The following is a 24,909-nucleotide window of genomic DNA, read 5'->3' as shown; positions in this document are numbered from 1 at the left end:
ATATAGATCTTGGCACTAAAATAAAAATTTGATGAATAAAAATACTACTAATTAATAAGTCAATATTCTCAAGGCTAAAATTTGTCTAAAAATGCAATGATTAGAAGCCTACAAATATTCTGTATGGAGTTAAGACTATGTTATATAAGATATTATCAACAATATAAACCTTTGATCACATATTAAATAATAAGAATACAATGGTTAAAAGAGCTGTACCTTCAAATATATATGAGAAATGCCATAAATACATTATAATACAAACTCCTGAAAAGAAATGAAGTACTATAAGATCAGGAAATCACACAACGTATCTTAAAATATTTTACCAGATACAAAAATAAGAATGCTAATATAGATGAAAAGTAATCTACCTCAATACTTATTTTTCATCTTTTAGAGACGAGATCATTATAAATCAAGGATAGAATGGATAAGTATATCTATAATTCTGACTGAATAAATCATTACCATAATATTAAACAGAAATTGAAGAGGCCATTCTATCAGTATGACTTTCTCACACATGTTAACTAAATATGTACTTTTCATTTGATTTTTAAAAATACAGAATTTAAATAAGAAATGCTGGTTATTATTCATTTTTTCCTATAACTTACAGATTTAAAAACATAGCAACTATTTTCCAAGTCTTCCCAAATTTGACAAATTAAGAATAAAAAGAAGAAATGCTGAAATCAGTAACAGATCAATGATATGGATAAAGGAACAGATGTCTATACTTAAAAAAAAAAACCTAACATGTAAGCTCACTATGATCAGAAGACGCAACAACTATTTACAAAGTACTTGATTTCATTTCCTTCCAAATTCTGAAAATGTGGTGTTAGTCCTCCAAGCAAGTTGTACAGGAGCCGGCACTGTGGCTCATTTGGTTAATCCTCCGCCTGCGGTGCCAGCATCCCATATGGGCACCGGGTTGGGTTCTAGTCCCGGTTGCTCCTCTTCCCTTCCAGCTCTCTGCTGTGGCCCGGAAGTGCAGTGGAGGATGGCCCAGGTTCTTGGGCCCTGCACCCGCATGGGAGACCAGGAGAAGCACCTGGCTCCTGGCTTCAGATTGGCGCAGCACGCAGGCTGTAGCGGCCATTTGGAGGGTGAACCAAAGGAAGGAAGACCTTTCTCTCTCTCTCTCTCTCTCACTGTCTAACTGCCTGTCAAAACAAAACAAAACAAAACAAACCAACAACAACAACAACAACAAAAACAAGTTGTACAGAGTATATGGTGAACTTCACTCAGTATATCCATTTATTGGGTTGCCAAAACCACAACAAGAAAACACATAGGAAACTCAAGATTTATGATTACTCTCTCTCATTAAACCAATGCTTTAGCTGACAGATTATGCCTTGATTAGAGCAGTAAAAAGTAAAAAAGCCATATTTCACAAATAATTCAAGTTAATACTGTGAATATGGGAATCAGGCATACATGTGAAAACAGGAAGAGATTTTAAAACTTTAGCATGAAGAATATTAATGTACACAAAAACTTAATTTAAAACAACTGTACTTTTTTTGGAATCTTCAAAGTCTTTGAAGTTAGGGGAAGGGGTAAAAACAGTTACAAGTAGTGTAATATGCCAAAAAGAGCTCAAAAAAGATGAAGAAATTTTACTCTAAGACTCCGCCAGTTGGTTGAGTCTCTGGCAAAGGAGGGTACAAAGATGAAACGCTTTTCACTTGTTGAACAAAACGGCTAGCGGTGCACTAAGCACGTGATTATGAAGAAAACTGAATTTACCTTATTGCAAACAGTAAAGGGAAAAACGGCAGGAAGGAGGGGGATTGAAGGCGAGAAGCATAGTTATTGTCTTAAAATTCAATCTATGAAATACATGCAACCTGTCCCCTTTATATTAATAATATTTTTTAAAAGGTGAAACAAGCTCCCAAGATACAGGAAGCGACCAGGAGTTCCTTTAAGGTCCTTATTCATATCGGTACATTACGGATCCTTTGCCTCTTTCCTCTAGCAAGAGACAAAGCCTAAGTCACTGCATTCAAAGACTTGGCATTCAATTTTTACTTCCACTTCTAAGTAGATATTATTAAGACATACTAGCAACTCATATTAAGTTCTTTATGAAAGTTACTGAGCAATCTGCTCTCTCAACCAATGTTTCTCATGCCATCTGTAGTCTGGCCTGTTTTTTCCCTGTGTACCTACACTCTCTCCTGAATTGCCACTAATGACTAGTAGCTCACACTCAGTAAGAAAGCTTGGTTTTAGCAAGAACGGTCTATCGTTCTGCCAGACGAGGCAGGGGATGTACTTGGCTGTCACTGCAGGCTCACAAGGCCGTGTGTTTCTAAACAAGTGCGGGAACTGAGAGGAAACACAGAGTCATGGATTGGTTAACAAATCTGAGGCAGTCAATGGCTCAGTTACAAGATCACTGATTTAGGTTAGGAAAGGATGAGCAGAAGGAGGGGATGAATATGGACAGCATCTTCTGCTCCAAGACTAAGCAAAGAATTTGCTGGACCATCACCCACTCAGTTTTCAATTCAACATGCTACATTTTTGAAAGGAGGAAAGGGACTAACATCACATGGTACTGAGACGGGCAGAAACCACAGATGGCACGCAACAGAAGAGGAGAAACATGAGGTCAGGAACCAGAGGAATCTGCAAGCCACAGGATGCAGGTGTGTCTCCTAATTCTTACTGACCATGAAGTCAGACGTTCAAGGAAAATGAATAGCTAAATCTCCACGGGAGGGAAATGTTTTCTGTTATCTAGATTACAGGTCTACCCCTGAAGCATTATAACTGCTTTCAAGATGGAATAAATCACTAAGAATTCTGAAAGCTGCAAGTAAGGCTAAAAGTGTATAAATCACTTTTAGTCCAATCATTTATCAACATTCTTGATTCAGGCATTTTCTCTCCAATGTATCTTAAAAATCTTTTTTTAAAGCATATTAATCTGTTTTCCAAAGATCTATCATCTCTCTCAATTTTGTTGCTAAGTATTATATTATTTTTATTACAATTCTGTGTAGGATCTTTTTCTGGCATGTTTTTCTGCTAGTATAAAGGTATAAAGATACTGGCATTTTACTAAGTTTTATTATTTAAGAAATGTTTTTAGGGGCTAGCACTGTGGCGTAGTGGGTAAAACTGATGCCTGCAGTGCCGGCATCCCATATGGGCACCGGTTTGAGTCCCGGCTGCTCCATTTCCGATCCAGCTCCCTGCTATGCCTGGGAAAGCAGTGGAAGATGGCTCAAGTCCTTGGGCCCCTGCACCCGCGTGGGAGACCTGGAGGAAGCGCCTGTCTCCTGGCTTCGGATCAGCCCAGCTCCAGCCATTGCGGCCAATGGGGAGTGAATCAATGGATGGAAGACCTATCTCTCTGTCTCTCCATCTCTCTGTGTAACTCTGACTTTCAAACAAATAAATACACCTTTAAAAAAATGTTTTTAAAGCTTAAGATTTTCCAGGTAAAATCAACCATGTCGTGTAAAGCTGAAATATTTGGATTTTATTTCTTCTTCAGGTTTTTCCTCATTCACAGTATTAAATAAAAATTAGATTAGTGGTGATTGATTAATAATAATATAAATAGCAACCGTTGTTCCTGAGTTTTATTAAGCTATTTTTTCTACTGCTCTGGCAAAGAGATCCTGTTCAGGTTGCTGAGTTAATGAAGAATCCCATTTCTTAAGCTCAACTCATTACCCGGCAACTCATGTAAATGAAGTATATCTGGAACCAGAAAAAGGTCTTCTACTAGATGATCAGCACTGTAAATATAAACTACATAAAGTTCTATCAACAATGTTCATGGCAGTCCACTAAGAAATAGCTTCATTCTACAAAAGGCTTCCCAACCCCACAGAAAGTAAGCACTCAGTGTGCTACACAGTCCATGCACCTCAAGTCTCCATCCATATTTAACTATGTGTGTAGGACACGTTTAAAACACTGACTTATTTCTAGGATGAAATATTTTAGGCAAATTTAAAAAGCCATGACATATGACAGAATTTATTCTTGTAGAAGAATTCCCACAGTACATATGAAACAGATAGAAGACTTAAAAATTCATTATTTTGTATACCTTTACCAATTATGCCCCAAGTTTCAATTCTGTGACTATTTCAGTAACATAATATTTATTTAAAATTGTCACAGTGGTATGTTTATTGCTCAATTTAAGTCTTTATGGGTGCCCAATATACAGGACAATGGCTCAAAATGGGTTAATGATAGAATTAATTCAGAAAACAACAGTAATGGGTAAAATCATGGGAAAAATGATGATGGACAACTAAGTTAGAGGGATTGGGCTGCCACCAGGTTCCAGTCTTAGAAACGCTAAGGAGTGTGAGGAGGAGACATTATATGTTCCTTGATGTAATGCAAAAGGAGGACTAACCTACTGTGTGAAGCATTCCTATCTTCTTCCCACCAACACCAAAAACAAAGCTGAATCTGAATCTAATTACATTATTTTGAGTTCATTTCTAATTTACAGGAAACTTAGAGGATACACAAACAAGCTCATGGGGAAAAGCCCAGAGAAAAATCCAGAATGAGGAGATCCTCCATGCTAGTTTACCCAAGTACATTCAATAAATCATGAACAGGAAGGAAGGGAGAGAAGATGCGCGGGAAGACGAGTGGCATACAAGGAGGGAGGCATGGAGAAAAAAACTGACACTTTAATTACAGAGTAGTCCTAACAATCAAATGCTATAGAGATTTTGTTTGAAAATAAACCAACTATAAAATAACATTTTTCAGGCAAATGCAGGGGAGCCTGAATGCAGAGATAACACGAGGTGATAACCATTGTTAATTTTGCTGGATATGATAAAGGTTTCATGGTTATATAAGAAAGTCACCTTTAAAAAAAGAGATGCATACTGAAGAATGTAGGAAAGAAAGGACTTGAGGTCTGTGATCTGCTTTAAAAGCTGCTGAGAGAAAATGAGAAAGTGGATGAAGCAAACATGGAAAAATCTTGCTAACTGTTCTATCTAGGCCCTGGTGAAATGAGGTTTACTTCCCTAGTTTCTCTTTTATGTACAGTTGGATTTTTTTATAGTGCATTTTAAAATGCTAGCTTCCATAACATCATCTACAGAGCCCAATGTATTCCAGTGTAAGCGAAACTACTACCTACTATGTAACAAACATTTACAACCGATGCAAAGCAAGCATGCCCAAGATCTGACGGATTGCCCTGTACCTGGCCAGCACAGACTTTGAGAAATCCATTTCTGTTTTTTTTTATCACTATGTTCCTAAATCTGTATATATGAAATACATGAAATGTGTGTAACAAATAAAAATCAAAAAATTAAATTTGATTTTCACACAATGCTGTGTATATGTAAATTTGTAGAGGAAAAGAATTTTAAGTTCTATTCCAACAACACTCTAGACAACAAAACTTCTAAAAAATAAAGTAATCTGTACGCACACATCCCTCCCCCCAAAAAAACAAAGGTATGTTTGTAGGGTACACTGAACCAGTGAAAAATATATTGATACTTTCCTATCTCCTTCATATCTCAAAATCATGCGGCCGTCTTCACCCTATCAGTGTAACTATTTGGGCCTTTCTTCTCAAAGATCATCATCACATGATTCAAAATAATTCCTTCTTTAACCTACTGGTAATTCCTTCTCTTCTCCAGTTAAATATCAAGAGAGAAAGGTGTTGTAACATCACTATGATAAGCATAAAACATCACAATCTTCTACTTAGTAAGTACTTGGGTATCTAAGGGAGATATGTAGATTTGTATGTTCCTCGTAAGAATTCAAGTGAATTTCTAACGGGTAAAGTGGGTGGCAGAGACACACGTGAACCAGAAAGATTTCCTCCTGTCCCTTGTGAATCCCACCACACAGAACAGTGGTAGTCACCTCTTCCCCTCTTATTCACAATGTTACACCTGAAGAGGGCATTGTCAGTTTGTCATCCTACTTTCACAGCAATCACAGAAGTTATATTTGCTTGTTCCTGACTTCACTTTTACTGTGTTAGTAATTGCTTAATAATATATATTATTATTTTCCCCCAATATTCTACAGTAAGCAAATCATACCAAGGTGGGTGGTGCATTTCCCTTTGTGCTAACTGCCTTTTTAAATAAACTTGTCTTTTTTCTTGTATGTTAGTATTTAATATTATATATTATATGCACTTAACACTCTTTCCCCAAAAATGTTTGCATCCAATCAAGGCTCTTGAAAATATGTTAACATTTAAAATAAAGTATGATTCCCATACAGGTCTTTTAAAAGCTTCTCTTAGACCTATAAAGAACAGCTATTTTAACTCTTTGATTTTGTTGTCTGAAATATTACTCTACTCATACCTATGTGTAGTAGTTCAACGGGCACGTCAACTAACTTCTGATGATTAGCAGACATAGATATACAGCAGTTTTCACCTGGATTCACTTGACTCTACACCTCTCAGGACACACACTGGAACAACACTACTAAACAGCCGAATAATACTGTGGGGCTTCAGTTAGCAGCTCCCCACAACTCTCCTGTTTAGAAGCAGTGAATGGAGGGATCAGTGTTGTGTCAGTGGGTTAAGCTGCCACTTGACACCAGCATTCCAACTTGGAGTGTTCATTTGAGTTCTAGCCACTCCATTTTCCAATCCAGCTTCCTGCTGATGCATCTGGGACACCAGCAGGGGATGGCCTAAGTACTTGGGACCCTGCTACCAGTGTGGGAGACCAGGATGAGTTCCTGGCTCCTGGCTTCAACTGCCCCACAGTTAGCTGTTGTAGCCATGTGGGGAGTGAACCAGCAGATGGAAGATCTCTGCTCTGTCATTCTTCCTTTCAAATAAACAAAACAGACCTTTTTTTTCTTAAGTAGTAAATGGTGTTGTGAGATCATTTGGTAAGGCAGACAAGTGTACATATACACACATGGACACATATAAAAGATATCAAAAATTCATGAAAAAATAAGTTTGAAAGCTTATTTTGGTGCAAAAAAATTGAAATATATTACAAAACCCATGTTTTCTTATAATACATATTTCCATGAATTTTTGAAGACTCCTTGTATGTACATGTATACACACAGCCATATATATCACATATACCCCTTTCCCTTAAAATGTTATCTAACTTTGAGTAGACCAGCAAATTAGTGAATTATAAAAGCCTTGTAAACAGTGGCAGAGTTTGGGGGTAGAGCTTCGTACAGTGGTTAATGCCCCACGTGGGGTGCCTGGTTTCAAGTCCCATCCCCACTTCTGATGCGGGCTTCTTGAAATGTGCACCCTGGGAGGCAAATAGGTGGGTCCCTGCCACTCACGTGGGAGACCCAGATTGACTCCCAGGTTCCTTACATCAGCCTTGCCTAGCCCTGGCTGTTCTGGATATTTGATGAATGAACCAGTGGGCAGATCTGTCTCTGTCTCTATGCCTTTCAAACGAAACTTAGTAAATAAATATCTAAATCACATTTTTAAAAATGGAAGTTTGTAACAATTGCTATGGCTATTTTAAACTAATTTATAAAAAGTTCAAAGGTATTGAAAATAATTTGGTACCTATTGATACTCTTTATTATTAGAAAAATAATTTTAATTAACATAACAAAAATCAGTATTAAAAGTAGGCAACTGAAAGGTATTTTACAGTTCCCTCCTGTGGTTAAGAAATACTACATATTGAACTTCTATATAAGGTCAAGAAAAAATAAAGTTAAGAAACACCACATAATTTATGTGAAGGAGGAAGAGAAGTCTCATTATATTCTTAAAATTGTATATATGAACTACATTGAATCTATTCTTTTGTATTATCACATTAACATGAGAATTGCTGAAAAAATACATGGAAATATTTGAGAAACCCTGAAATGGTATATGTAAAATTTGGTAGGGTTTTTTATCAGAAGCATCATGCAAATATTTCTCTTATAATTTAGTATGTCCATATACCTAGGGCCCTCTCCTCATCAGGGACGGAGCAGGGGCTCTCCCCCTCTCTCTGATTTTGGGTTTATAGTCTAAGCTTCCTTCCATGGCTCCAGTCTCCCCAGGATCTAAGCAGAGTGACTGCGGAACTCTTTTAGGCTCCCCTAACACTAATAAGAGGAAGTCCTAGATACACAGTAAATTTCCAATGGACTCTTGTTGACTGATTCCATTATAACCATCTGTGTTCATGGGAAACCATGCTTACAATATTCAAATATTTTTCTCTCAATATTTAAAATGAAATAAATAAATATGCATTGTAAAGACAGTAGGCTATAAAATACCTATTTAAATATTTAATCTGAAAAGACACTTGCAGTTATTATAATTAAATTGAATTAGTTCCCAAATATATAAATTCTTTTTCACATATGTAGAATTCAAAACCTTAGGATCATAGCTCCAAGAAAATGTCCAAAGGAACTGCTAAAAAATTTTCAACAATAATTACTTGGAAAAAAAGGTCTTAGAATATTCTTCTGAGATATCAAATTAAAAAGTAAAAAAATCTACAGAGATAATTTTATAAACTTAAAAATAAATTTTCAAAAATTGTATGAGGTAGATAATATGTGAATATCTTAAGAAAGGAGTGTTACATATGTTTAAATTTATAAATGTTACAAATTTATAAATTTGTATTTATTACAGAAAACATCCCTATGATGTTTTTGCAGGAAAAATAATATTTAATATTGAAATATTCATTTCATTTCCAAACTTACTCTAGTTTGATTTAGTTTAATCTTCCATGAGGTGGAGCCAGCATTGTGGTGTAGCAGGTTAAGCTACCTGTGATGCTGGCAACCCATATCAGAGGCTGGTTTAAGTCCAGGCTGCTCTGCTCGCAATCCAGCTTCATGCCCAGGCACCTGGGCCTCTGCCACCCATGTCTGGGACCAGATGGAGTTCCAAGCTCCTGGCTTTGGCCTGGTCCAGTCCCAGGCATTGCAGCCACTAGGAGAGTGACCCAATGGATCGAAGATCTCTTTGTCTTTGTCTCTCTCTCTCTGTGTCACTCTGCCTTTTAAACAAGTAATTTAAAAAAATCATCCATGAGGTAGATAAGAGATCTTTGTTATTTCCTTCCTTCTACAACACAAAGGTCAGTTCCACAGTCCCTGGAATAGACGGAGTCTATAAGTGCTAAAATAATTCTGGTCCTGAAGATTAAATATATGGAGGTCTTTGAATTCCTGCTAAAGAGGCCTCAGATCTTAGGTAAGGATTTCACTCACATTTTGTTTAGTGGCAACAATGATGATAGCAGCTCTTCACATATGTGTGCCTCTGGGTACATACTGATAGGCATCCTGCAATTATTTCAGTTGGTCCAACTTTATTGATTAGGCAGGACATTTGAAAGATGACATCACCATTCTTGTTGACTACAGCAACACACAGAGTCCCTCCTATGAGCACTTTCTGTGTATTAGGTCCAGGCATTCTATACGCATCAAACAATTTAATTTTCTATGATGTATACAATCTTATTGAGTATATTATCTAGATGAGGAAACTGGAGCACAGAATTCTACAACTCCTAGGATTATAAAGCTCATGTAAGAGTTAATACTCACAGCCTGACTCTAGAGCCCCACAATCTAACTACTGCAGACTGCAAAGTTTCAGTACAGAACTGCTTCATATAATTTTATAAGTGACCTGTAACATGTACACTAATCCATGATAGCAGTATGAGTTTGTTCTGCTCATAACAACATCCCTTGACACGTCAGAAACCTGAAATTTTTCCATGGTAGTTCTCAACTCAAACTATACAAGTAATAAGACCTCTCCTAAGACCTATTGTAAAAAAAAAATCCTGTCCAACTTTTATGTCAAAATTAATAACCTAATTTCATGAGGAAAACTGATTTAAATTATTATCACACTCCAGATTAATGCTCAATGTATCTCTTAAGAAAGGAATGCTCTGCTGTTTAATGTCACAAGCCACTCTATTATAATTAATATTTTACTTATTTATATAATATATAATTTATTATATATAATTATTTATATAATATATAATTTATATTACTTATTTACTTATTTAATGACCATGTTCCCTGGCAGGCTAACATCCAGGCTAACACAGTTCTCATTCAGAACTGTGCCCAATGTCTAGTGCAGTGCTGACATACAGCAGGGTGTCATAAGAATTTGTAGAATGGGGGCAGGCATTTGGACTAGCAGTTAAGACAACAACTCTATCCCATATTGAAGTGCACTGGTTTAATTCCCAGCTCCAGTTCCTGATTCCAGCTTCCTGCCTGGGAGGAAGCAGCCCCAGGAGGGCAGCAGGTGATGGCTCTGGTAGTTATGTGCTACCTCCCACACAGTACTTGGACTGAGTTCCCAGCCATGATCTCAGTCCAACCCCAGCCACTGCAGGTTCTGGGGAGTGAATCAGTGGATGGGAGACTCTTTGATTCTCAATTTTTTTTTTTTTAAAAAGAGCTTATAGAATGTATAAATAGTATTCCCTCTTCTGTCTCTTAAGTTTTTTAGTAAGGATCTCACCATAAGGAATTGCTTAATATTGCTAGTAATCTATGTATAGTATACAATTTATGTTTACATTATCAATATGCTCATTTTTAAAGAAATGACAAATTTCTGCCCAATAGGCCCTTGTGATTTATATCAGCAAGAATTTCTTCTTTATAAACTTCTGTCACAAATTCTTAAGGGAATGAATCTTGGAAGGCACTTCATTATGTTTTTCATGTCCCAAAGGTTCCTCCTTACTTAAATGGAAAATATTTTTTTCCTGTCCAAATCACAAACAGTAATTTTTACAATTTTCCTTTCTGAAACTTCCAATCCCACACCACTGTTACTCCAACTCATTTATTTTCATCCTAGCAGCCCCAAAATTCAAAACAGAAGTCATTGTATCACAACATACACTCCCAGACACTGTACTCAAATTATTCACTATACTAAAAAGTCATATAGTTAAAAACTGGTGAAGCCCGGTGCCACGGCTCAACAGGCTAATCCTCCGCCTGAGGCGCTGGCACACTGGGTTCTAGTCCTGGTCGGGGCACTGGATTCTATCCCGGTTGTCCCTCTTCCAGGCCAGCTCTCTGCTGTGGCCCAAGTGCTTGGGCCCTGCACTCCATGGGAGACCAGGAGGAGCACCTGGCTCCTGCCTTCGGATCAGCGTGGTGTGCTAGCCGCGGTGGCCATTGGAGGTGAACCAACGGCAAAGGAAGACCTTTCTCTCTGTCTCTCTCTCACTGTCCACTCTGCCTGTCAAAACACACACACACACACACACACACACACAAAACCACACACACACAAAAAAAAAAAAAACAAAAACTGGTGACTACTGATTTGCATTATAAAAAATTTGCTTTATCAAAAGTCATGTTTAATGCATCTTAATAAAAATATCTAATTTTTAATTTGGGTATTTATATAAATTTTGTGCTTTAAATAATTTTTTAACAAATTACTTTTTTTCTTGTCTTTTTTTTGGATTCATTTATTTATTTGAAAGGCAGAGTTACAGACAGAGAGAAAGAAAGAGAGAGAGAGAGAGGTCTTCCATCCGCTGGTTTATTCCCCAAATAGCCATATGGCCAGGGTTGGGCCAGACAGAAGGCAGAAGTCAGCAGCTTCGTCTGGTTCTCCATGTGGTGCAGGGGCCCAGGGACTTGGGCCATCTTTCGCTGCTTTCCCAGGTGCATCAGCACAGAGCTGGATGGAAAGTGAAGCAGCCAGGACTTACTTGAAAAGGCACTACAAAGCATGCCAGCACTTCAGGTGGTGCCTTAACCTGCTACGCGGCAATGGGGTTTAAGTCACTTCATGTGGCTAAATGTCCAATTCTCCACCTAACATCGTGGACTAATCAGAGCTAACTGCACAGGACAAAGGAACTAAATGTTTTGGACACAACAAGGCATGAGACCCAGCAAAAATGAGGTCCTTCTCCTAGCATTGGCTAGCAGGACTTCCTAGAGCTCCAAGTTGAGAGCTTCAGACCAGAACACTTTACAGATTAAATTCACCATAATGATTTTTAGGAAAAAGTTAATAACTGACTTAGTTTGGATTTTGCCACTTGCAAAGGATTTATACTTACTTGATATTTTAAACAGCTTACTATTCTAGTAACAAATTAGGGAAAGATCATTTCTATTAAACAAAACAAAGCCTTTGTGATTTTAGCTGCATGCAAGAATGTGTGCCCTGATTTAATTTGTTTAGACTATCAGCTGAATAAGGAAAACATACTCTTAGTGACTTTTCAGAAATATATGTTATCATATGAAAACAAGTATTATTTTTCAAACACCACTTCTGTCTTTCCCTTAGGCGATTCTTCTATAGAAAAAATGTAAATATTTATGCCTCAAAATGCATTACCATTTTATTTTCCAAAATATAATAAATATGTATAACAAATATATATGAATTTCACATTCTTTCTTTAACAGGTGAGGAAATCATGCTACACTGAACAATAACTGCATGTAACAACTTTAAATCAGCTGAAGAAACCAGGATCCTCCTTCATGGCATTCGGTCGTGAGATGTTAAAGAGCCCTACAAGCGCTCATCCCCCTTACGCGGAATGCTCACCTAGGAAAGCTGCTCTGACACGGCTTTGTTGTAGATTCTTAAGAAATGTAAGAAAACAGAATAGCAGCGTAAAAGATGCTTCTTCAGGGTTAGAATTTAGTCTTTCTGATGCCTCGCTTAGAAGGCACTCACTTAGAAGTATAAACTTAAGAAGCTCAAAAACCCACGGGACACTTCACGTTAATCAATAAATACGTGGGGCCGGCACTGTGGCGCAGCGGGTTAACACCCTGGCATGAGGTGCTGACATCCCAAATGGCGCTGGTAATAGTCCCGGCTGCTCCTATGTATGTCTAGTGCAGTGCTGACATACAGCAGGGTGTCATAAGAATTTGTAGAATGGGGGCAGGCACTTGGACTAGCTTCCGATCCAGCTCTCTGCTATGGCCTCAGAAAGCAGTGGAAGATGGCCCAAGTCCTTGGGCCCCTGCACCCATGTGGGAGACCAGGAGGAAGCTCTTGGCTCTGGCTTCAGATTGGCGCAGTTCCAGTTGTTGCAACCAATTGGGGAATGAACCAGCGGATGGAAGACCGACCGACCGACCTCCCTCCCTCTCTCTCTCTCTCTCTGCCTCTCCTTTCTCTGTGTAACTCTTTCAAGTAAATAAATAAATCTTAAAAAATAAATAAATAAGTACGTGGGTCCTGTCCTTTATTTCTACATATTGTTGCACTCTTGTATCAATTTCTAGCTTTTCATAGTATTGCTTCCACTTTTGCCTGTATAGTTCTATCTACATCCTAACTACCATCTACAAGAGAAGTTCAAGGGTGCAGGAACTCCTCTGCTCTTCCTTGCACCATTTCGTCATCACCAAGTTGAATGGACAGCACACCACAGTCCTAAAACATGTGAAGTGCTACAGAGATGGACTGAACTAACGATGGAAGTCCCCATTTAGGGTACTTGGCTCCCTTCAACATTTGAATGCTGACATGATAACAGATGTTGTGCTAGGTACCTGTCACAAGTGCTATACCTGCTATGTTTCTTAAGCTCTTAGACAAAAACTAAAAAGGTAGATTCAATTAATATCATTTTGACATCTCTAATTAGACAAGAGAAATTACTCACATTATGTCAATCTCAAAAATTCAAGTTTAACAACAGAACGGTCAACAGAATTATGGTGCATTATTAATATGCCAGTCTTTAGCAGTACACATCTAGTTTTCATAAAGTAGTTACACCCAGGAAGACAATGGAGGAAGCTCTGATAAACACTGATTTTAAAGTTCACCTAAGATCATTTTGAAGCTCAGAAAAATACAGCCAATTTAGGAATTTCCTTCTCAGTGTAAACATGTGTAAAGCAGGGCAGACATGTCTGAGGGTGTGATCAAAACGTGGTACTGTGGTACAGGCACTGTGGCCAGTTAAATTACAGCTTGCCACACTGGCATCCCACATGGGAGGGCTGGTTTGAGTCCTGGCTACCCCACTTTCGATCCAGCTTCACGTTCATGTGCCTGGGAAGGCAGTGAAAGATGGGTCCATTTCTTGGGCCTTTGCCATCCATTGAAAAATCAGGTTGGAGTTCCCGGCTCCTGCATTTGGCCTGGCTCAGATCTAGTCATTGAGGACATCTGGGGAGTGAATCAGGGGCTGGAAGTTCTCTCACTCTGTTTGTCTTTCTCTCTCTGTCACCTCACCTTTCAAATAAATAAATAAATAAATCTTTTAAAAAATGTGATAATGTGCTATATTGTGAATAGATACTCTACTTTATTTTGATGATATAAACATTTTATCGTGCAAATTTAATATTTTCCACAAGGGGATAGTAGCAGTGATACATTTTTTAAATCCCTAATGCTAATAAATAGATTTTATTACACTTTTTTCTTTCCCCCTATTATTTTACAATGGAAGGATAGAACGAAACAGTATTCAACAGAAACAGATTGTTACAAAGAAATCAAATAAATTCAGTTTTGCATAAATTTATTTAAAAGTTATATTTTATTCAAGTGATATTTATATATACTTTTAAAAGATGATAATTAGCTAAGCAACTACAAAAAAAACCTAGAATTTGTTACAAGTGGGCATGAAATATACAACTAGTTTTTCATAAGGATTATTTTTTATCAATATTATTGAAAAGATATTTTCTCATCAATATTAAGCATATACATCTCTTGCTTATCTATTAACCATTCTTTGCATTTATTTTATTGAAAATATAAGTAATAATCATAAAATTAAATAGTTGGCATTAATTTGGTTAGATTTTAAAAGTTTTGAAATTTTAACACAAATATAATAAGTTGCTTTGCTTCTCATATATCCACCGACACACACATTACAATTTAAATCAAAACTCTTACCATTACGTCCTTGGGACAGTCACTCCGTTAGTCCTTCTTGATAGTGCCCTCCTATGTCAAGTGGACAGTGGCCAACTCACACAATGACACTGGTGTGTTCTCATCTTCAAATGGCAGTTTTCGGCCAATTGCCAGTTGAGAATTTAAACTGAAAACTAAATTACCCAAACTTTATTAAGTTGTTCCCACACCTACCAACTGATAATGAGCATTGCCTCTACATTGGAAAATGTATGCTCGGACTATGATCTACCTCCTCTCACGTAGTAATAATGTGCTTGATAGAAGAAATGCTATGATAAGAAAAATTCCCTACAAATTCCAGTATCTTCAGAGAACAGTTTTAAGAAATTTTCAATCCCTTCCCCAAAGAGTTCCCTCAGTTACCTCAGAACCCCAACTGACACATGAAGATGGTGTTTATTCAATGAAGTAATAAATTATAGTCACAAATTTAAATTCTGTCAATTTAGACTTCACCCAAAAATTAATGTTTCAAAACATTTTGCCAATACTATATATATATTCATAAAATATTTATTAAATCAACTACTTGTAGTAGTACATGTTAAAAGTTACACTTAGAGATCTGCTTACAGACATCATTTTTATATTGAAAAGACAAAATTCTAATAACCAACTTATAATTACATTGCAAAATGACTCACCCCTTTTTCTGTATCAATTTAGGATCTTTTTCTTTTGACAGATACCCTTTGTAAAGCCTACCGATTATAAATGATTTTTGAGCATTAGAATTTTGATTTGTTGCTTCTCAAATCCTGGGCATGTTACACTGTTTCCCAATGCTGTTACTGTATCCCAGCTATAAGCTGGCTCATTTCAACAGTTACTATTTATCCTTCACAACTTTGGTCTTCAGCAAACATACAACAGAGTAAAGATGAAACAAAAACATGAAAAGGAAAGAAGGATACTACTTATCCTTCTCTTCCTAAGGCATCATGCTTACCATGAAAATCATTACTTTCAACTATAACAGGTAAAAAATTAAGAGCACATAACTATGTAACTATGAAAGGCTCAGTTCAGAGATCCAAACGTGGCATACATCTCAAATTATCACACGTTCTATGCATGACACTTCTCCCTCTCACACACATGTACATGTGTGCACATACATGCAGGGCCATCCAACCTCCAACTACACAGGTGTTCTCCTATCAATAACACCTGATATCAAGGTGTTATATAAGGGACTATAAAGTGAATAAGCAGCTTATGACTAGATCAAGAGAATCTGGCTTCAAAAATAAAGCTTAGAGCTTAATAAAATTGCTGTTTATCACAATGATTCTAAAACAGTCTGATGTTCTAGAAACAGATTTATTTCATGCTACCCAATAATTTTAGATGAAAATTCTCAATAGCAATAACATTGATGAATTAGTCAGAGACTAACAGGGTTCTGCCCTGTTGCTGTCTGATCCAAAGGGAAAGTTAAGCTCCTTTCTCAAAGAATTTATCATCTAAAACTTGACTGGGCGGGGGAAAGGGTATGCTGCATAAAGACACGTACGTGGCTAGGTTTCCAAGAGAGGAGAGAGCACACTGGGCAGCTTAAATCATTTGATTAGGTTCATCCCCTGTGGGGCTGATCTGAGAAGACTTTGCATCAACAAGCATTTTTAAAGCAGAAAAGATCCGACTACCTTTTACTTATTGAGCATAATGAAACCCACAAAACACACAGTGATTAAAATACAGAATATGGCTATGGAAGTATTCATGTTCACACTCTGGAAGAAGATCAAAGATAAATGCCTTAGCCGAACGAAATTACAGAACATGGAGATATCAAAAATAATTGAGACTTCTAGAACAAAAGATATAATGCCATGTTCATTTCAGTCATCCTAATGTTTCCAGTACCCATGACAGTAATTTAATTTTTAATGTAGCAGACATAATACTGAAAAGTCACCAAGAACAAAATCATGAACCAAAAACCACACAGGCTGATTCTCTAGATGCAAATACTGTCAGTGATAGCACATCTACACAAGCGAGCTGGCTTCACATCCCACCATCAACGAGCAACAGGTGCCTTGCCAATGTGTTTTTGTGTTTCATGTAACCTTAATATTTTCTATGCATTCATTTATACGAGTTTTCAAATTTAACACTACTCCTCATTTAATACATGAAGAAAGAGACCCAGTAATTTACCCAAATTCACACAATCAGCACCACAACCATGATCCCTTAGCAACAACACATGCTTCTTTCACTGTAATCAAGAAAAAAAAAAAATCTATACCCTAGAAACAGATAGAATTTTACTAGGAAATTTTCAACTTTTTAACTCCTAGGGTAAATATCAAATATTCAGATCATCAGCCCAAGAATGCAAAGAACCTATCCATAAGCTAGGAGAAGGAAACAAGTACAGAGAACTAAATGTGATTACCCCGTCTTTAAGTCAGCTCTAAGGAGACAGGTACTCAGCCTTCCATTCAGTTCTTACAGACTCAGGAGTATGCGTTTGAAGAATTATAAAGTTTTATCTAAATTCTCTCTAGAAAGACAATTCTCTGGAATTTTCCAGGCATCATGTTTTCCTTTCACTTTCCAGCACCCTGTTTTGCCCAGTTTTTCATAGACTTTTTAAGCATACCACATGGATAGCATTAGCATGAGTGCTTCAGATGAGAAAATTCATTCCAACTATATATATAAATGGGCAGGCAAGATTAGTTCAGAAAATTTGTAAAGGAGAAATAAAAAAAAAAACAAACACCTGAAACATTGTTTAGGTTTAGGTATAAGGATAAAAGGTGTTCTCTAACTCAATGTAGATCCCATTATCTGTTAAGAGTCTTAACTCACAAGCTGTTTCCAGTAAGGCACAACATGCTTTTTCAGTTCTACCAGACTCAAAAGTAACACCCAAAATCATTCACCAGAACTCTTTCGAATAGGCAGAGAAGTTAAATTAATGTCCACTGCCACCACCACCACCATGTACTAACCTAGAGTCTATGAACCAAAAGGGCATGAAATATTCTTACTATTAGTTATTAAATTATTTTAGCATGAAAACTGAGATTTACCCTATCTATTAAAGCAAAAAAATACCTGCTTAAGGAGTTACATTCCAGGTGGTCACAAAGTACCATCTCAGTATCTGATATATATGCAGTAAATATTTGTGCCCACACGTCTATGTGTGGATCTTCATGGTGAAAGTGTGGTCTTTCTAAAAGCATGTCCATTTGTTAGACAGTGTACTATTTTAAAATTTTCCTCCATGTGCTAGCTTTGTGTGTATACATCTACTTTATCACCCAGAATTTTGATAGGCTTTTAAAAGCAACAGAGCACACGTGTATTTAGGTCTAGTGGTTGGAAATATTCTGTATAGGGTTAGTATACTTATACGTGCCAATTTACATTAAGAACCAGCTTACATTCATATTATTCACAGCAATTCTTTGCAATGTTGGTTTTTAAAAATCAACCAATGAAACACACTTCTTCCTTTTCATTGATTTTTATCATTGTTACAAAAATGTTATTTTGGAGGCAAGTTATTTAATTTATGTCTGTTTCAGTTTCTCTAGTTGGAAAAGGAGGGTAACAACAGCACCTCACCACACAGGGCTTGCTGTGCACATTAGGTAAGTTAGTTGTGTCAGCTTCCTAGCAGAGTGCACCCAGCATATCAAACGCCTTGAAAGCGGAGCTCTTACAATCATGTTACTTACATATCATCATCATTCTCATGGTCACCACCATCACCACTTTCATTAGTGTCTCAACCGAGTCTCAGTAAAAAGGCAGATTCTACTTTAGCATCACATCAAAGCTCAAAAATATTGCATTAAAGAAAGGTATGCAAGATATTGCTCATATGATATCATCTTATGAACACAGTAACCAACCAACAAGCAGTGAGATATTTTTAAACTAGAAAACACTTCAGTTTTAAAAAAAAATCAGAAAGCTTTACTTTCTTCTTCCAAAGACACACATCCTATCCTCCAAAGCAAGAGTTATTTTCCAGAGTAATAGTTTCCCAACTATTCCAGAGTAGATAGGATACAGAAGGAAATAAGGAATTGTGGGCTCAACAAAGAGTTGAAGAAACTTATACAGGCCTGCCTGGTAGGAACAGCTAGCAAACTTACCTCTGCAAATCTCACAGGAGTAAAGCAGTAATCATGTATTTGAGCACCCACTATGGGTGGTGCTGCCCTCGCAGTAAAAGGGGCTAGGGGCATGGAACATGGAATAGTGCCGGGGACAGAAATGCCACCTTCTTCTGAGCATCACAAAAGTCTTGTTCATTGATCAGCATGAGTAGAGGCACAGAGGAAAGATTTCAGTTGGAATCCATAGGAAAGGCTTCCCAGAAGAGAAGAGATCTTTGCCAGATCTCATGATAACTAAGATCTTTATAGGCAGAAAGAAAACAGCGTGGGCAGAAGCTCCACAGCTGTTTCAGCACAGCACACACACTGAGCACCGCCAGCCGGAACAGATATCGGATTCGTGCTTCAGGGAGACTGGGCAATGGTATGCATAATGGGTCATGTTATGACAGTCTAACCCTGGCCTTGAAAACGGATAGAGACAATAATGCAAAGGACTGGTTCACCCAATGGCTCTGAGGAAAAAAAATTCATTAAAGATGATTTAAGTCTCAGGCTTATTTCTTCTGGCAACTTCCTATCCTGTGTTGGTAGGATGAGAGATGGCAGACAGCAGAAGCTGTAGGAGTGCACTTAGGGGTGGCCCCAGAGAGCAAAGAGTCACAGTGAAGAACTAAGCCGTGGCGGCCAAGGTGGAGAGTGGCTTCCGCACAGGCTTGGGAGTGGGTAAGTCACACGTGGCCTAGGGTTAATTAGCTCTCATTTGCTAGAGCCAAACAGCTCCCAACTGCTTTTTCTTTATAATACATCAGAAGGCATCAGCGTATTACTGAGGAGGAAAGAAAAAAACAGTTTAATACATAGAATGTTCACAAATCATGGTAATCTAGAGATTAAAAATTAAGTTATATTCCTTGTAGGGCATATCAGTGTATTTTAATACAGTTCATGGTGTAAAATATTCACAAAGTTAGCCTGTTAACAAGAAGGAATCAACAATAAATCTTAGTTTTACTCATTATGAATGAATGTATCAAGTACTTGTGGATAAATTTCAGTAATCAACAAAGCTAATTTCTTTCCTGCGAGAGAGAATTACTGTTCCACTGAACCTACCTTTAACTTATCTTACTAACATTAAGCATAAGGACGTTTAAATCACAATCATATCTGTGACTCTCACCCAGTCCCATCGTACCTTTTCATAAAAACCTGATAGGCCGCTTCAGCAGAATTCCCTTATGTTACATGTGTGATCGTCTCAACAAAATGTTCCTGTGGTTACCGCGACATGAACACATTACTCTGAAAGACAGAGGCCATGCTGGTTTCATTTTCTTCCTCTGGTACTATCAAAATGCTGAAGTACTAGTTATGTGTCTAGTATACCAATTAAATGGATTATACCCTATAATATGATCTGTGTACAGGTTAAATAAAAGTATCGACTATTATTAAAATTTAATAGATACGCAATTTACTATAGCACATATATAGTGACACTCACTGTAGCAGGTGCATCACCACTGCTGCCATGGCACTAGTAGATGCAAAATGGCTTGAAAACTCTGTGGGACTTTGGTAAGTATATATGGATAGCCTTCTGTATCCCTGGGTTCCAAATATTTGGGGAAAAGAACATGTTGCTGGTATGTGATATGTCATTAGTTCTAGGATGGTTGCATCTGTACTGAACACATACACATCTTTCTTTTCTTGTCATTATTTCATACACAATGCAAGGTAACAACTATTCACGTGGCATTCAGGTTGTAAATTATATATTATGAGTAATCTAGAGATGATTTAAAGTACAGAGAAGGTTTTGTAGGTTCTATGTAAATTCTACTTCATTTTATATAAGGGACTTGGGCATCATCGTGTTTTATCTGTAGGATGGGGAGTGGGAGTCCTGGACCAAAATCCCCTGTAGATACAGTACATAGCAAGAGACAACTTTGCAATGAAAAAACAGCACATAGTTGCCTGTGATCCCTTTGGAGATACTGAAACATTTCAACATAATTTTATTTAAACAAAACAAATGCTTTCCACATTCAAAATTTTTTGCATCTGAATTTATATTTGTCCTCAGAAATATTCCAGCACATCTTATTCACAAGATCAACCAAATTAATCAGCACTATATTAATCACATAATATTTATTTCTGAATACATTAGAGAGACCTTAAAAGCAACCATATTTTAGGGATACTGACTCACTAATCCTCATAGCATCCTACTAATATAGGCAGTTGCTATTTCCAAAGTAAGTAGATCACTTATCTTAAAGCAAAAGGAAAGAGAACTAGCACCTGTAAAATACCTCCTATATCAGATTTAAGATCCATTATTTTTAAATCCTCATCCACAGCCTGAAATATAAGAACAACATACCCATTTTACAGCTATAAATTCACTTAAAAGTCCCAGAGCTTCCAACTGATCCAACTCTAATTCCCATCCTTTTTTTCTAGCTCCGTAGTCTAAACTCATCCTTCTTACAATACTATCTGGAACAATGCCAAATACCATGTTAAAGAGACTAAGTCAAAAGGGGGCAGGGGCATGGGGCACAGGGGAAGTACTAAGTAAAATAAAGCAAACATCGTAAAGCCCAATTACTTTACTCATTGAAGTGCCCTTCAAGCCAGTGAAGAACCCTCTTTCTCTTACTTTATTCACAGATACCCTTCTCTGCATGCTAGTAGTTTCACAAATTAATATCAAGTTTAGGAACACAGAGATACCACCTAAAAGCGCAAAGCAGTGCCACCTACTAAGAACTATTTTTTTCAAAAGAAAATTAGCATTAAGACACAGCCCAGTAGCTCTTGAAGACATTATATTAATAAGAGATTTAACAACAATCCTGAGTCATTAACATGCATAAGATATTCTAAAATATATTACAATAAGAATGGTTACGATGAAATGTTCTAGCAATCAGAGAAGATACGCATTGAAGATCTGAAAAAAATTACAACTGAATTTACAATAATGCTTCATAAATAAGATCTTAATTTATCTAGAAATTTTCAGGAAGTGTCTATGCTATCATTTTATAATTTCCCAACAGGATACCATATGCAAAAATAAGAATGACAAATTTAGAGGGAAATATTAAAATTCTAAAGCCAGAAACTTTTAAAGTTTAAGACAGAGAAAACTATGGAGTATTCATTAACACTAGCTGACAGTAAATGGTCCCCCTTTCAAAAGTAAAAGTGTGATTCAAAATGGACTCCTGGAGCCCTCAGCACCCCATGAAGGAGGGAAAATTTTTGTTATTCCACTTTACCGCTCTCTCATTTCCCTTTATCTCATTAAGACATCTCATTTTACTTAGAGAAAAATGCTGTAACACATAGTATGAAGGGAGAAAACAGCTTTACATTTTAAATTTATGTGAAGTCTGTAGGAGTTTTCAAGCTCTCAATACCAAGTTGCACACAGCTTGGATCTTTAAAAATGTCACAGCACAAGTGCCAAAAGCACAGTCTCTCTGGCATTTTAAACAAGGCTTCGCACAATAATTAGCACTGCAGTAGGTAATTTAACATGTGTGACCCTTTGTACAGTGACAATTCTAAAACATAGCAGCCAAGAGCATAGTCATTTATTTGCTTTGTTACCCTGATTTAGGAGGAAAAACAAAAGACACACGAAGACTCAACTACACACAAAGAATTAACACAATAATGTGCAAATATATATAAATAAAGTTTAGCTGAAGGAACATCAAATACTGAAAAGTCAGAGAATGGTCAAAGATAGAACTAAACTGGCAAATGAGAAACATAAACCATTTTGGCCTAGATTTTTTTGTAATGACTGTGACCCAGATACTAAAATATTTGGCTAACACTCAGAAATCTAAAACCTGAAAGAAATGAAATATATAGTCAACTGCTTAAATATTTTAGTCAAATGTTAAGTAGTTATATATTAGTATGTTCTATATGAGAGTTTAAAACTTTAAAAATAATTACTTCTTTTTTGCTTTGTAACTTATCCCCTAAGTTATACTTCATTTTTATAATCTGGCAATAAAGATGACACTATTTACAATAGAAATTAAGGTACAAAACTCCTTTGAAGAGAAGGACAGAAAGATAACATAAACCTTTCAAAGTAACAGTTATTCAAGGAGTGGTACTTTTCTAAACTACTTTGTTCCATATATGGTGTACATAGTTTATTCTACAGAAAGGGTTCCATTAAATGACAACAGAATTTTAGGAAAAACTTTAATTTGACTCACTTAGCAGATTTTCTGAATTAGCTCTGCTACAGAGAGTGCTAGAAGACTGGAGGCAAAATAGATTCCCTAGGGACTCACCTTGTACGTAAAGGCTTTAGAGGAGAAGGTAGTGTTTCACACAAATTGAAATTTCAGGTAAATACATAATTCTTACTATGCTTGTGCTAGACCATGTTGAGTGCCTATCCAATCTCTCCTCCCCACTAATCTGTGATCTGATCTCTATAGCCACATCTCTCCCTGGTCAAGGCAGCTCGGTGTAATCCATTATGGTAAGCCCAACCCCCTTATCTATCATTATTTAAAGTATAGTTAGAATTAAACAATAGTAGGCCAATGGGAAGCAAGTTAGGAGAAAGAGTGGACAGAAACCTCTTAAGGAAAATAAGGTATATTACTCTGAGAAACCAAGAGAAGTTAATTCTCCCTTTAGATCTGAAGGAGGAAAACACAATCTTCATTGCAACCAGCAGCCATTCTTTTTTTAAGTTTTATTTATTGACTTGAGAGGAAGAGTTACAGACAGTGAGAGGGAGAGACAGAGAGAAAGGTCTTCCTTCTGTTGGTTCACTCCCCACATGGCCGTGGCAGCTGGAGCTGGGCCAATCCGAAGCCAGGAGACAGGAGACAGGAGCTTCTTCCTGGTCTCCCACGCTGGTGCAGGGGCCCAAGGACTTGAGCCATCTTCCACTGCTTTCCCAGGCCATAGCAGAGAGCTGGATGGGAACAGGAGCAGCTGGGACTCCAACCAGCATCCTATGGGATGCTGGCACTGCAGGTGGAAGATTAACCTACTGTGCCATGGCGCCGGCCCTTCAGCAGCCATTCTTTAACAGCAGTATTGGGAGCAAGGCAGCAGGAGGTAGAAAGAGCAGGATGGAAAGACAAACTGAGTCCTTGAGAAAAATCACTGAGCCACTGGCATAACTAACCCTAATGTATGTCTCTTCTGATACCTTCTTAGTGAGTCAACCAACATTCTTTTTACTCAAGCCATAATTAGTTTAATTTTAAAACTAGTTAGCTATTAGGAAACTAAGACTTGCCAAGTTCTATTTAATGACTTTTAGAACATTATAAAATATATTTTACCTCATTTGTGGCTTTTAAAAATGCTACATACTATTTTTATATGTCTATTACCATATTTTGCAACTTTTGTATAATGATTTTATATTATATTTGTCAGAGGGAAGGGTATATTTAGAACACGTTATTACATCAAACAATTCACCTCTTTTTTAAAAAAAGATTTTATTTATTTGAGAGGTAGAATTACAGACAGTGAGAGTGAGAGAGTGAGAGGTCTTCCATCTGCTGGTTTACTCCCTAAATGGCCACAACATCAGGAGCTGCGCAGATCTGAAGCCAGGACCCAGGAACTTCTTCCAGGTCTCCTATGCAGGTGCTGGGGTCCAAGGACTTGGGCCATCTTCTACTGCTTTCCCAGGCCATAGCAGAGAGCTGGATTGTAAGTGGAGTAGCTGAGAGTTGAATCAGCGCTCAAAGGGGATGCTGGCACCAGAGAGGCGGAAGATTAAGCTACTGTGCCACAGCGCTGGCCCCTACCTTGTCTTGATTATCAGTATAAATGTCA

The 24,909-nt window shown here is 37.2% G+C and overlaps 1 protein-coding gene across 18 annotated transcripts in view; it reads right to left on the bottom strand.

The window, feature by feature from the left end:
• Positions 1-24,909, bottom strand: part of ZEB1 (zinc finger E-box binding homeobox 1) — a 182,242-nt gene that overhangs the window by 118,236 nt on the left and 39,097 nt on the right. For 4 of the 18 annotated variants that reach the window (XM_070056083.2, XM_089311878.1, XM_070056084.2 and 1 more), the window contains one exon: positions 14,933-15,087. The exons of the other annotated variants lie outside the window; for them this stretch is intronic. The gene's annotated coding sequence lies outside the window, so the exon portion shown is untranslated. Of the gene's footprint in view, positions 1-14,932; positions 15,088-24,909 lie in introns of those variants that run through there. 18 annotated transcript variants of the gene reach the window in all.

Source organism: Oryctolagus cuniculus, chromosome 13 (assembly GCF_051225735.1).
Source record: "Oryctolagus cuniculus isolate XC-2025 breed Fujian yellow rabbit chromosome 13, ASM5122573v1, whole genome shotgun sequence".
NCBI lineage: Eukaryota > Metazoa > Chordata > Mammalia > Lagomorpha > Leporidae > Oryctolagus > Oryctolagus cuniculus.
The sequence above is the reverse complement of the archived record's forward strand: the minus strand, read 5'-3'. Positions and strand labels throughout refer to the sequence as shown.